Raw genomic sequence first — 15,092 nt, forward strand, 5'->3', positions numbered from 1 at the left:
TCATGGAGTTTAGCAGAATATACAGTAACAAAAGATGGACCATTTCACTTCCCTGCCCCATCTCTTAATCATCAGCGTGAACATGTCAAAGGTATGTTTTCATGTTATCTACTGAGCAAGTAAATGACCTCGTTACTAGCAGGCGCCTGCTAGTACAGGGGTATATTCATTCGTGCAAACCATAGCAAAATGTTTTGGAACGATATGAGCGTTTCTTATTGGAGAAATTGAGGTTAGTCCTCCACATTTCTGCCCATTTGGTTCTGAATTCAACCCACTTTAAAACAGCTATCCAGTGGCAAAAGGTCTCCCTTTTAGTCAACTGTTTATTGCAAGGATGGAAACCCACAGAATAATTATTGATTATGTCTTATGGAGCTGGAGTATGGTCCCAAAGTGCATGGTACAAAATATCAGGTGAAAATGTCAACGCACACATTTATGCTGAGGCTTTTTACAGTTGGCGGCAACTAGCAGGTCTATTTTATCATACTGTTTAAGGACTTCTTCTAGGGTTTCCATCAAACAGTCCTTTAAAATACATAGAACACTGCTCATCTAACATGCCATGGAAATACATTCACAAGACGGCTTAATACAGCAACCAAAAAAGGCAGTGAAATAGGCCTTGTATATTGAGACTAGTATAGAATAAGATATTTTCCGGCATTAAATAGTAAATCTTCCCGACATTGTGTTTTTTAGCCAAAAATATACCTGTTGAAGATTACAAAAATTGCTCTTTCAGATATTGTTGCAGTGTGTACAATATTGTCCATTTAACTTCAGTGTCAAAATACCTTTTAGGACAAACACTGCCATTTTCAGAAACAAATGCGATGTTTGTGGCATTAACATGTGTGAGCGCATATAATAATCAATCTGCATTAAAATTACAGTTCGATGGAAACCATTGGACCAGGGCACATCAAAACACAACAATCAAAATATTATCAGACCTTTTCCCATTAACAGAGACACAGCCCATCAAGTTGGACCATACCTTTACATTACACAATTATTATTAACACTAATCAAGTGATTAAATCACACAAATGCTATAGAGTTTCTTTCTGTGGTCTTTTATACAAGCAGACACTCCGCCTCCCACTCCTTACTGTCAGACCACCTCATTGAGTGGTGGAGTGGCATCAAGTCACTGACAGAGTCAAAGTGCTGGGAGTCTGTGGATCACCTGTGTAGTACAGTTACACTACCTTAAATAAACATAGTCCACAGCCATGGGAGTTGGACAGTCAGTTCAGCCCACTAGGGTGCCGTCTGAGAGGGTGACCACCTAGTAATGACCTTTGACCCTATCTAGGCCTGAACTTAGGCAGTCTGCTCCTTCTCCAGCCGCCGCTGTTGGTAGGAGTTGTAGATGTCCCGGAACATGTCCTTGCAGGCGATTTTGGCACCAAGCTTGGAACAGATGAGGAAGGAGCCAGCCATCTTCCGGTGCAGGGAGTAGGTCTCCTCGGGGGGCGGGGTGAAGCGGTGACGCAGCATGATGAGATCAGGCTCTGGATCCGCTGCGTGGTGCTCTGGGTGCCAAAGTCAAAGGGGTCAGAGTTGGCGAAGGCCTTGCCCAGAATCATCAATGCCTCCACGTGGGCGTCCTGGAACACCTGGGGAGAGAGGGCATTTCAACACAACAGCTCGGTAACACTCTGCATGTATAATGCTTTATTACTTGTCATAAGCATGTATGAACCTTTATTAAGTCTTACTAGAAAGCTTATAATATTATAATACATTTAAATAATTTAATACGATATGTCCCTCTGTTTTTTAGTTTTTCGTTTTTTTACTGACTCAAAAGTGTAGAAAAGTACATGTCAATGTATACAACCCCACCCCAGTAGAAATAGAGGAGGAGAGAGGGAAGCGTGATGTCATAAACCACACATTAAAAATGTATGTGCTTCATGATACCATAGTTCCCACTGCACAAAAATACCCTCTTACCTTGGCCTCAAACCCTGTAAGGAACTTGAGGTCCTTGGATTTCTCCAGCACAGTCTCCCTATCTCCGATGGAGGCTGCATGCACCACCTGAACACAGACAGACCAACTTACGTCATCAAAAGGTTACAGAGAACAAAATCAAAGCCATATTAATGGGATCTGTCATTCATTAGGTACAGTGCATTCAGAAAGTATTCAGACCCCTTCATTTTTCCACATTTTGTTACATTACAGCCTTATTCTAAAATGGATTAAATTAAATTGTATCCTCATCAATCTACACACAATACCCAATAATGACAAAGCAAAAACAGGTTTTTAGAAGTTTTGGCAAATTGATTATACATAAAAAACAGAAATACCTTATTTAAATATCCCCCTTGGCGTTTTTCCTATTTTGTTGAATTACAACCTGAAATTTAAATGGATTTTTATTTGGATTTCATGTAATGGACATACACAAAATAGTCCAAATTGGTGAAGTGAAATGAAAAACATAACTTGTTTCAAAAAATTCTAAAAAATAAATAACGCAAAAGTGGTGCGTACATACAGTGAGGGAAAAAAGTATTTGATCCCCTGCTGATGTTGGACATTTGCCCACTGACAAAGACATGATCAGTCTATAATTTTAATGGTAGGTTTATTTGAACAGTGAGAGACAGAATAACAACAACAAAATCCAGAAAAACGCATGTATAAAATGTTATAAATTGATTTGCATTTTAATGAGGGAAATAAGTATTTGACCCCTCTGCAAAACATGACTTAGTACTTGGTGGCAAAACCCTTGTTGGCAATCACAGAGGTCAGATGTTTCTTGTAGTTGGCCACCAGGTTTGCACACATCTCAGGAGGGATTTTGTCCCACTACTCTTTGCAGATCTTCTCCAAGTCATTAAGGTTTCGAGGCTGACGTTTGGCAACTCGAACCTTCAGCTCCCTCCACAGATTTTCTATGGGATTAAGGTCTGGAGACTGGCTAGGCCACTCCAGGACCTTAATGTGCTTCTTCTTGAGCCACTCCTTTGTTGCTTTGGCCGTGTATTTTGGGTCATTGTCATGCTGGAATACCCATCCACGACCCATTTTCAATGCCCTGGCTGAGGGAAGGAGGTTCTCACCCAAGATTTGACGGTACATGGCCCCGTCCATCGTCCCTTTGATGTGGTGAAGTTGTCCTGTCCCCTTAGCAGAAAAACATCCCCAAAGCATAACGTTTCCACCTCCATGTTTGACGGTGGGGATGGTGTTCTTGGGTCATAGGCAGCATTCCTCCTCCTACAAACACGGCGAGTTGAGTTGATGCCAAAGAGCTCCATTTTGGTCTCATCTGACCACAACACTTTGACCCAGTTCTCCTCTGAATCATTCAGATGTTCATTGGCAAACTTCAGACGGGCATGCATATGTGCTTTCTTGAGCAGGGGGACCTTGCGGGCGCTGCAGGATTTCAGTCCTTCACGGCGTAGTGTGTTACCAATTGTTTTCTTGGTGACTATGGTCCCAGCTGCCTTGAGATCATTGACAAGATCCTCCCGTGTAGTTCTGGGCTGATTCCTCACCGTTCTCATGATCATTGCAACTCCATGAGGTGAGATCTTGCATGGAGCCCCTTGCCGAGGGAGATTGACAGTTATTTTGTGTTTCTTCCATTTGCGAATAATCGCACCAACTGTTGTCACCTTCTCACCAAGCTGCTTGGCGATGGTCTTGTAGCCCATTCCAGCCTTGTGTAGGTCTACAATCTTGTCCCTGACATCCTTGGAGAGCTCTTTGTTCTTGGCCATGGTGGAGAGTTTGGAATCTGATTGATTGATTGCTTCTGTGGACAGGTGTATTTTATACAGGTAACAAACTGAGATTAGGAGCACTTCCTTTAAGAGTGTGCTCCTAATCTCAGCTCGTTACCTGTATAAAAGACAGCTGGGAGCAAGAAATCTTTCTGATTGAGAGGGCGTCAAATACTTATTTCCCTCATTAAAATGCAAATCAATTTATAACATTTTTGACATACGTTTTTCTGGATTTTTTTGTTGTTATTCTGTCTCTCACCGTTCAAATAAACCTACCATTAAAATTATAGACTGATCATGTCTTTGTCAGTGGGCAAACGTACAAAATCAGCAGGGGATCAAATACTTTTTTCCCTCACTGTATGTATTCACCCCCTTTGCTTTGAAGCCCCTAAATAAAATCTGGTGCAACCAATTACCTTCAGAAGTCACATAATTAGTTAAATAAAGTCCACCTGTGTGCAATCTAAGTGTCACATGATCTGTCACATGATTTCAGTATATATACACCTGTTCTGAAAGGTCCCAGGGTCTGCAACACCACTAAGCAAGGGGCACCACCAAGCAAGCGGCACCATGAAGACCACGGAGCGCTCCAAACAGGTCAGGGACAAAGTTGTGGAGAAGTACAGATCAGGGTTGGGTTATAAAAAAATATCCGAAACTTTCAACATCCCACGGAGCACCATTAAATCTATTATTAAAAAATTGAAAGAATATGGCACCACAACAAACCTGCAAAGAGGGGGCCGCCCACTAAAACTCACGGACCAGGCCAGGAGGGCATTAATCAGAGAGGCATCAAAGAGACCAAAGATAACCCTGAAGGAGCTGCAAAGCTCCACAGCGGAGATTGGAGTATCTGTCCATAGGACCACTTTAAGCTGTACACTCCAAAGAGCTGGGCTTTACGGAAGAGTGGCCAGAAAAAAGCCATTGCTTAAAGAAAAAAATAAGCAAACATGTTTGGTGTTCGCCAAAAGCCATATGGGAGACTACCCAAACATATGGAAGAAGGTACTCTGGTCAGATGAGACTAAAATTGAGCTTTTTGACCATCAAGGAAAACGCTATGTCTGGCGCAAACCCAACAACTCTCATCACCCCGAGAACACCATCCCCACATTGAAGCATGGTGGTGGCAGCATCATGCTGTGGGGATGTTTTTCCATCGGCAAGGACTGGGAAACTGGTCAGAATTGAAGGAATGATGGATTGCGCTAAATACAGGGAAATTCTTGAGAGAAACCTGTTTCAGTCTTCCAGAGATTTCAGACTGGGACAGAGGATCACCTTCCAGCAGGACAATGACCCTAAGCATACTGCTAAAGCAACACTTGAGTGGTTTAAGGGGAAACATTTAAATATCTTGGAATGGCCTAGTCATAGCCCAGACCTCAATCCAATTGAGAATCTGTGGTATGACTTAAAGATTGCTGTACACCAGTGGAACCCATCCAACTTGAAGGAGCTGGAGCAGTTTTGCCTTGAAGAATGGGCAAAAATCCCAGTGGCTAGATGTGCCAAGCTTATAGAGACATACCCCAAGAGACTTGCAGCTGTAATTGCTGCAAAAGGTGGCTCTACAAAGTATTGACTTTAGGGGGGTGAATAGTTATGCACGCTCAAGTTTTCTGTTTTTTTTTTGTCTTATTTCTTGCTTGTTTCACAATAAAAAATATTTTGCATCTTCAAAGTGGTAGTAGGCATGTTGTGTAAATCAAATGATACAAACCCCCAAAAAATCCATTTTAATTCCAGGTTGTAAGGCAACAAAATAGGAAAAATGCCAAGGGGGGTGAATACTTTCGCAAGCCACTGTATAGATTTAGTCTAAGCTTGGCTTATCATTGAAGATGATTCAGTGTGCATGACATGTAATACACACGTGTGACTGCGACCTGCACTCCTCACGAGCTATGGCATTTGCTAGCTTTCGTTACCGTTTGATTGCCGAGTGAAGATGGTGGTGCAGTTACAACACACAATCGAATACAAGAGGTAAAATTACATTTTAATTTGGGTAACGTTGAATGCATAGATTTAACCCAAGCCTGTTGTTTACACTAGCTACTAAGTTAGCTAGCTAGGCTTCACACCCCAACATCAGAGCTAATGAAACACTTAGTTAACTTTAGCTAGTTTAAAATATACAGAGGAATTGTCAAAGCCACTTACTATTGATGAAGGGATGCTTTCTATAGAATTTGGAGTAGCTGATGGCTGTCCTATTGCCCGTGAAGTGAATGGAAGCTGTTTTGCAACTTCTTCTTCTTCGATGAGGTTTAATGGCGGTTGGCATCCAATAAATCTTGCATTACCACGACATACTAGACTGGAGTATAACTCCCTTATACTTTGCTTTAAAAAATAAAAAATACAACAAATACCCTAACATCTAACACTACACTCACAAACAAAAAATTAATAAAAATAATAACTACCATACTCCACTATTTAAATATATTTATTCCTACTGGGACACCACCACTTAACACACCCTGTAACTCATCTGATGTCAAGTCTCGCACCCCCAAATACCTCACTGCAGCTGCCACCACAACCTCTATTTTCTGCGATTTACGTTCCATCCCTGCTGTACAGTTGATATCCATTGCTATAAATGCCAAAAATCCAATCTTACTGAAACATATATCACTTGTTGGTTTATCCCTTTGTACTGGTAAAGATCTACTACTCTCACCACTCCTCTCAGGATCCCTCCACCTTGACCCATCGTCCTCTACTTTTTTCACTGCCTCTGCATATGACAACTTCTGCACTACTCTAACCCTGGAAACCTCAACCTGTCTCTCTCGCACCGGACATTTCGGATCCCCAGCCCCATGGTCACACCTACAATTAACACATACCACTACTTTCCCCAATGCTACACATTCCTTTATCTCATGCCCTTCTGCACACTTCTCACACCTAGGAACCTCACTCCTACACACTGCTGCCACATGCCCATAAGCTTGACACCTGTAACAACGTAATGTATTCGGCACAAAAGCTCATACCGGATAACTTATATATCCTAACATCACTTTGTCGGGCAAAGACTCAATATCAAAAATCTAACGAACAGACAATGACTCTTCTGTGTCACCACTCATGCCCCCCTGTCTGCGTCTCACCAAACGACGAGCATCACAAACACTGGGAATCTTCCCCTTCAGTTGGTCAGCTTTCACATTTACCACTACCCCAGTAATCACTCCTTTCAATGGCGCCCTTTTATTGAGAGAAAAACTATTCACAGCTCTTGCCCCCATTCGTTTAACACGGAGCGCCAGCTCCCTCTGACCAGCAGAAACACAAACAATTATCACTAGACCACTTCTGGTTACCCTCACCGATTCCACAGCACCCAACTCTGTTTTCACCCAACCTGAAACCACAAATGGATCAGCCAAAAGGCAAGGGTCCACTTTTTCCAAAAACTTCACTCCTACTGTCACAGACTCATCTTTATCCTGACACTCGGTGCAAACCTCAGGCTCCGAGAACTTCACCACACCTACCACCTCCGATACTTCGCCCTCATTCACTTCCATTTCTCCTCCTGTCTTCAGCTCACTCTGCTTACACTTTCTACCATTCTTCTTTAACAAACCATCTCCCTTTTTCCCACCATTTTTAACTGATTCAAGCTCACCCTCTTCCTCCCTCTCTCTCTTAGACCTCCTCTGCCTCTCTTTTCCCATCCATTCCTCCTCCGTATTCATTGTATAACTCTCCTTATGATAGTACTGCACTTCTCCTGACATACATCTAACGTTCGGTCTTGCCTTGTCTAGGGATGCCATTTAACTGGCTGTCACAATCTCTGTACAATCAGCACGATCCCCTCGGGATGTAGCGCTCAACAGTGCATCCTTCCGCCAGATAGTCAGAAGATGTTAACGTCTTCTTCTTCAGTGGGGTTTATCGGCGGTTGGCATCCAACGTTATGGTGCATTACCCCCACCTACTGTACTGGAGTGTGGGCCAGAGACAGGGAGAAACTAAATCCTACCTGCCAGCCCCGTTGCTCTTAAAAAAGCTAACAAAATATTTGAGACTATATCTAATGACATTCTACTCAATATACTCTTTAAAATAATTTCCTGTATCCCCTTCTCCCTCATACTAGATCTCATCCTCTCTCTTTCCCTCTGATACTGCCCACACTGTAGCAATACATGCTCCACGGTCTCTGTTTCCTGACAATAATCACACTTTCCTGTTGGATGCTTTCCTATCACATTTAATGTCTTATTCAACTGGCTGTGTCCCACCCTTAATCTTGTAAAAATAGCCTCCTCTCTTCTGTCCCTTCCTGCTGTCCTCCCCTCCCCGACTTTCCTCTGTACTTGAAATAAATGCCTTCCCTTATTATCTCTATTCCACTGCTCCTGCCATCTCTGCACCATCACTGTATATATCAGTCTTTTTGCCTCTGCCTTGCTCAATGAAACTTCAACATCAACATCCCCACTACTAAGTGCTTCTTTAGCCTGTTCATCTACTGCCTCGTTACCCTCCACCCCCACATGGGTGTCACGATCGTCTGAAGGAGGAGACCAATGCGCAGCGTTGCGAGTGAACATGATGACTTTAATAATCAAAGCACGTAACTACAAAACAAAATGACGAAACGTGAAGTCCAACAGTACAATGACTAAACAGGAACACGGAAACAATAACCCACAAAACAAAGGAGAAAACACACAGAATATATATGGCTCCCAATCAGAGATAACGAGCCGACAGCTGACACTCGTTACCTCCGATTGGGAGTCATAGACCAATCACCATAGACACAAACAAAATGAAACTCACCCATCCCCAACACCACCAAATGACATACACCCAAACAAATGAAAGTGAACAACCCTGGCTCAAATATCAAAGTCCATGGAGCCAGAGTGTCACAGTACCCCCCCCTAAAGGTGCGAACTCCGGGCGCACCAACATCAGGACTAGGGGAGGGTCTGGGTGGGCGTCTGTCCACGGTGGCGGCTCTGGCCCCGGTCGTGATCCCCACCCCACCACAGTCACAACCTGCTTCGGTAGCCTCCTCCCAATGACCACCCTCCAACTAACCCCACCTGGACTAAGGGGCAACACCGACTAAGGGGCAGCATCGGCCTAAGGGGCAGCACCGGGATAAGGGCAGCACCGGGATAAGGGGCAGCACCGGGCTAAGGGACAGCACCGGGCTAAGGGGCAGCACCGGCTAAGGGGCAGCACCGGACTAAGGGGCAGCACCGCCTAAGGGGCAGCACCGGACTAAGGGGCAGCACCGGGCTAAGGGGCAGCACCGGGCTAAGGAGCAGCACCGGCTAAGGGGCAGTACCGACTAAGGGGCAGTACCGGACTAAGGGGCAGTACCGGACTAAGGGGCAGTACCAGGCTGAATGGCGGATACTGGCTGGACGGCTCTGGTGGCTCCCGGCTGGTCGGCTCTGGCGGATCCCGGCTGGACGGTTCTGGCGGATCCCGGCTGGACGGCTCTGGCGGATCCCGGCTGGACGGCTCTGGCGGATCCCGGCTGGACGGCTCTGGCGGATCCCGGCTGGACGGCTCTGGCGGGTCCCGCTGGACGGCTCTGGCGGGTCCCGCTGGACGGCACTGGCGGGTCCCGCTGGACGGCTCTGGCGGGTCCCGGCTGGACGGCTCTGGCGGATCCCGGCTGGACGGCTCTGGCGGATCCCGGCTGGACGGCTCTGGCGGATCCCGGCTGGACGGCTCTGGCGGATCCCCGCTGGACGGCTCTGGCGGATCCCGGCTGGACGGCTCTGGCGGATCCCCGCTGGACGGCTCTGGCGGATCCCGGCTGGACGGCTCTGGCGGATCCCGGCTGGACGGCCTCTGGCGGATCCCGGCTGGACGGCTCTGGCGGATCCCGGCTGGACGGCTCTGGCGGATCCCGGCTGGACGGCTCTGGCGGATCCCGGCTGGACGGCTCTGGCGGATCCCGGCTGGACGGCTCTGGCGGATCCCGGCTGGACGGCTCTGGCGGATCCCCGGCTGGACGGCTCTGGCGGATCCCCGGCTGGACGGCTCTGGCGGATCCTGGCTGGACGGCTCTGGCGGATCCTGGCTGGACGGCTCATGGCTGGCTAACGGATCTGGCTGCTCGTGGCTGGCTGACGGATCTGGCTGCTCATGGCTGGCTGACGGGTCTGGCTGCTCGCGGCTGGCTGACGGATCTGGCTGCTCATGGCTGGCTGACGGATCTGGCTGCTCCTGGCTAGCTGACGGATCTGGCTGCTCATGGCTGGCTGACGGATCTGGCTGCTCATGGCTGGCTGACGGGTCTGGCTGCTCATGGCTGGCTGACGGATCTGGCTGCTCGCGGCTGGCTGACGGATCTGGCTGCTCGCGGCTGGTTGACGGATCTGGCTGCTCATGGCTGGCTGACGGATCTGGCTGCTCATGGCTGGCTGACGGGTCTGGCTGCTCATGGCTGGCTGATGGTGCTGGCTGGGCGGCTAGCGGTGGAGGCGGACCCCAGCCTCGGATTGCAGTCATCACCTCCAGCAGGGCGGCTCCCATCCGCATGAGCCGCTCCTGCCCGTCACGAACCCGAGCCTCCAGTCCAGCATAGGCTGCGTCGGCTCCTGCTGATTCCATAGCAGGTGTATGATTCTGTCTGGCGGAAGGCTCTAGCGGCTCGGTCTGGCGGACGGCTCTGAAGGAACAGGCCGGGCTGGGCTGGTGACGCACCCCGTAGGATACGTGCTTGGAGCAGGAACAGGCCGGTCCGCACCGGGAACACACACCACTGGCCTTAACTGGGGATCAGGAACGGGCCGGACCGGACTGGTAACACACTTCAGTCTCTCATGCCGTGCCACAACAACTTCCCCTCCCTCTACTCGCCAATGGCTCCCGTAATCCGATAGCCTTCTCTCCAGCTCTCCCCTGTGGCAGCCTCCTGCTGCCCAGGCGCCAAGCCATGTGCCCCCCCCAAAAATTTTTTGGGGAGTAACCACGGGCTTCCAGCCTCGACTCCGCTTCCTCTTCATACCACCTCCTCTCGGCTGCAGCTGCCTCCAGCTCTTCACGAGGGCGGTGATATTCCTCCTCATACCACCTCCTCTCGGCTGCAGCTGCCTCCAGCTCTTCACGAGGGCGGTGATATTCCTCCGGTTGTGCCCAAGGACCCTTTCCAGCCCGTATCTCCTCCCATGTCCATGAATCTTTTGGAGGCGTCCATACATCCTGTGTAGGTAGGTCCTGTTGCCGCTTGTTACGCCGCTTGGTCCTCTTGTGGTGGGTTATTCTGTCACGACCGTCTATGAAATAGGACCAAAGCGCAGCGTTGGGAGTGAACATGATGATTTTAATTAAATGCTCACAACAACAAACACAATAAACAACGAAAGCGTGACGACTAGTGTACAACACGCACACACACGAACAAAATCCCACCACCCGAAAGGAAAACAGATAGATTAAATATGGCTCCCAATCAGAGACAAACAGCCGACAGCTGACACTCGTTTGCCTCTGATTGGGAGTCACACCGGCAAACATAGAAAATAAACCACCTAGAACACCCACCAGAGAAACCGAAAACATAGAATGAACACACCCTGGTTCAACATAATGAGTCCCGAACCAGGGTGTGACAGTACCCCAAAGGCGCGGACTGTGACCGCGCCTAAATACGAGCAAAACAGGGGAGGGCTGGGTGGGCATTCTTCCTCGGCGGCTCCGGCTCCGGGCTTGATCCCCACTCCCTCTCCAACCCCCCAAAGTACTCCTGGTCCTGTCTAGCCCCGCTGGCCGGAGCCGGACTGACGACACGCGCCCCTGGCTTGGTGCGTGGAGCAGGAATGGACCGGAATGGGCTGGCGACGCACACCACTGACTTGGTGCGGAGAGCAGGGACGAGCCGGACAGGGCTGACGAGACGCACCACAGACTTGGTGCGGGGAAGCTTGGATGGGCCGGACTGGGCTGGCGACGCGCACCGTATCCCTGGTGCGAGTGGCCGGAACAGGCCGGGTCGGGCTGGCGACGCGCACCGTATCCTTGGTGCGAGTGGCCGGAACAGGCCGGGTCGGGCTGGCGACGCGCACCGTATCCCTGGTGCGAGTGGCCGGAACAGGCCGAGTCGGGCTGGCGACGCGCACCGTATCCCTGGTGCGAGTGGCCGGAACAGGCCGGGTCGGGCTGGCGACGCGCACCGTATCCCTGGTGCGAGTGGCCGGAACAGGCCGGGTCGGGCTGGCGACGCGCACCGTATCCTTGGTGCGAGTGGCCGGAACAGGCCGGACCGGGCTGGCGACGCGCACCACCGGCACGATGCGAGGAACAGGAACAGGCCGCCCGTACTGGAGACACACACCACTGGCCCTACGCAGAGATCAGGAACGGGCCGGACCGGACTGGACACACACCCCAGTACCTCTCGCCGTGCCTCCACACTATCCCTCTCCTCTGTGACCAGTGGCCCCCTTAACCTGGCGGCCTCCTCTTCACACCCGCTGGACCGCTCCATCGCGGCCTCCTGCTGCCCCGTCGTCCACGTCGTGAGCCCCCCCCTAAAAATTTTCTGGGGGTCTTCCCAGGCCTCCAACATTCTCTCCCATCTCTCGCTCCTCTGTCTCCAACCCTCTTCACTCAGCTCCTCCATGGGCTTGACCCAATCGAAGCTGCCACGGAGATTTATTCGCGATGGCTCTTCGACACGCTGCTTGGTCTGGTCTTGGTGGGATTTTCTGTCACGATCGTCTGAAGGAGGAGACCAATGCGCAGCGTTGCGAGTGAACATGATGACTTTAATAATCAAAGCACGTAACTACAAAACAAAATGACGAAACGTGAAGTCCAACAGTACAATGACTAAACAGGAACACGGAAACAATAACCCACAAAACAAAGGAGAAAACACACAGAATATATATGGCTCCCAATCAGAGATAACGAGCCGACAGCTGACACTCGTTACCTCCGATTGGGAGTCATAGACCAATCACCATAGACACAAACAAAATGAAACTCACCCATCCCCAACACCACCAAATGACATACACCCAAACAAATGAAAGTGAACAACCCTGGCTCAAATATCAAAGTCCATGGAGCCAGAGTGTCACAATGGGCTGGGACCCAAGTAAATCTTATCTGAATACCCATCTGTTTAATCCTGCCATGGGTTTGTAGCACCTCATAAAGACATTTACATTTACATTTACGTCATTTAGCAGACGCTCTTATCCAGAGAGACTTACAAATTGGTGCATTCACCTTATGATAGCCAGTGGGACAACCACTTTACACATTTTGTTTTCTTATTTTCTTATTTTTTGTCTTATTGTTTTAGTTTAAAAAAAAATTGTAAGCAGGTCTTGTCTGCTATGTGAACTAAAGGACTGGAGACTCATTAACACTGCACATGAATCAGAGCAAATAACTACTCTGTCTTGTTTGACTTCCTCCACCCACTGCAAGGCCAACAGTATGGCCATCAGCTCCGCCGTATTTACAGAGATAATAATATAATAATAATATGCCATTTAGCAGACGCTTTTATCCAAAGCGACTTACAGTCATGCGTGCATAATTTTTTTTTTTGTGTATGGGTGGTCCCGGGGATCGAACCCACTACCTTGGCGTTACAAGCGCCGTGCTCTACCAGCTGAGCTACAGAGGACCACTGATCTGTAATACGTTTCCTGACTTCCACCCCACATTCCTACACTACAAATGCTGACCCAGTACGTCCTGTCCTTGGCTCTTTTGAACCATCTGTGTAAATGGCCACAAAATCCTGATACACAGTATCCAGACGTCTCTTAAACAAATCAGATGGATCAACACCCTCCCTGTCTTTCTGTAGTCTCTTCAACACTTCTAGATCAACTACTGAAGGCGGGAGTAGCCATGGTGGATTTACAGGAATAACTACCGTTGGACTAAACTCCCTTCCATACAGTCCCATCTCCTTCGCCTGGGTATTACCCACCCACCCAAAGCTTGTGTTCTGTCTTCGCTCATGTTCCCAGCATGCCTGTAAAATCCCTTTTGAAGGATGAGACACCCCATGTCCTTGTAGGTTGACCCAATAATTCATTGCCAGCTGCTGTCTCCTAATTTGCAATGGCATATCCCACCTCTCCACCTGTAATGCAGCCACTGGGGATGTCCGGAACGCCCCACTACATATTCTGAGTCCTTGCCCCTGTATGACATCTAGCCTTTCCAATGAGGTCCGGGCTGCCGAACCATACGCTATACCGCCATAGTCTATTACAGATCGGATCAATGCAACATACATGGTCTTCAATGAGGAACGCCCAGACCCCCACTCCTTCCCCGTCAGACAGCGCATCACATTTAGCACATTCTTACACTTTCCCACCACTCTCTCAATGTGTTCTGCTCCAGGTCAGTCAAGTGTCAAAGTATACCCCAAAGGAACCTGAAGCCCCCCACCCTCTCCAAGTTTCTCCCAATAAACCTCAAGCATACCTCATCTCCCACCTTCCTCCTGGTAAAGAACACTGTTTGAGTTTTCTCTACAGAGAACCTGAATCCCCACATTAATGCCCACCGCTCTACATCATCAATTGCTTCCTGTATCTTCCTGACTATGTATGGCACATTTCTTCCCCTCTTCCATAAGGTTTTCACTAGGAGAACCAGGGCGTGGCTCCTGACTCACACATGGGCGTGCTGGGGGGGGGACCCCCAAGGGGGGGTAAACCTCACTTAACCGTTCACCTGGAAATCGGATGGTTTTCACTAGGAGAACCAGGGGATGGCTCCTGACTCACACATGGGCATGCTGGGGGTCCATGGCCGGGATGGGTGAGACAGAGTCCAGCCCTCCACACCTAAGAGATCCAGCAGGCCAGAAGGAAGGGGGGAGAGAGTGGCCAGCCTCCACAGGGGCTGCCTGCTCTGCAACCCATGTCGTACAGGTTCACTCACTCACACAGACACACCTATTCACTTGGGCCTTCTCCCTCATGCCCTGCTGACATCCATGCAGGCCCACATTGACCTTGTGACCTCTGGAGCTCCATGCATCTTGTTCTACACTCCCTGCCTAGTAAAAGAGTTCTCCCATGGGCCTGAGAGTACAGCTCACTCCCTGGAGCTCCATGCCTCTATATAAACACTCTCTTCCTATTAAAACCCTCTCTCCCATGGGCTTGAGAGTACAGCTTACTCCCTTAACCTCCAGAGGTGCAGCAGGCTATGATAAAAGGGGGAGAGAGTGGTCAGCCTCCACAGGGGCTGCCTGCTCTGCCCCCCTGTGGGACAGGTTCACTCACTCACACAGACACACACAGACACACCTATTCACTTGGGGGTTTCTCC

General features: G+C 49.1%; 1 long non-coding RNA gene across 1 annotated transcript; it reads right to left on the minus strand.

Moving 5' to 3' along the window:
- Positions 1-317: 317 nt before the first annotated feature.
- LOC121567108 lies at positions 318-6,089 on the minus strand. Its single transcript, XR_006001050.2, has 3 exons — positions 5,943-6,089; positions 1,969-2,055; positions 318-1,628 (listed from the first exon to the last, which is right to left on the minus strand). It is a non-coding gene; the product is annotated as an uncharacterized LOC121567108 (long non-coding RNA).
- Between the last annotated feature and the right edge of the window lie 9,003 nt (positions 6,090-15,092).

Source organism: Coregonus clupeaformis, chromosome 5, assembly GCF_020615455.1.
Source record: "Coregonus clupeaformis isolate EN_2021a chromosome 5, ASM2061545v1, whole genome shotgun sequence".
NCBI lineage: Eukaryota > Metazoa > Chordata > Actinopteri > Salmoniformes > Salmonidae > Coregonus > Coregonus clupeaformis.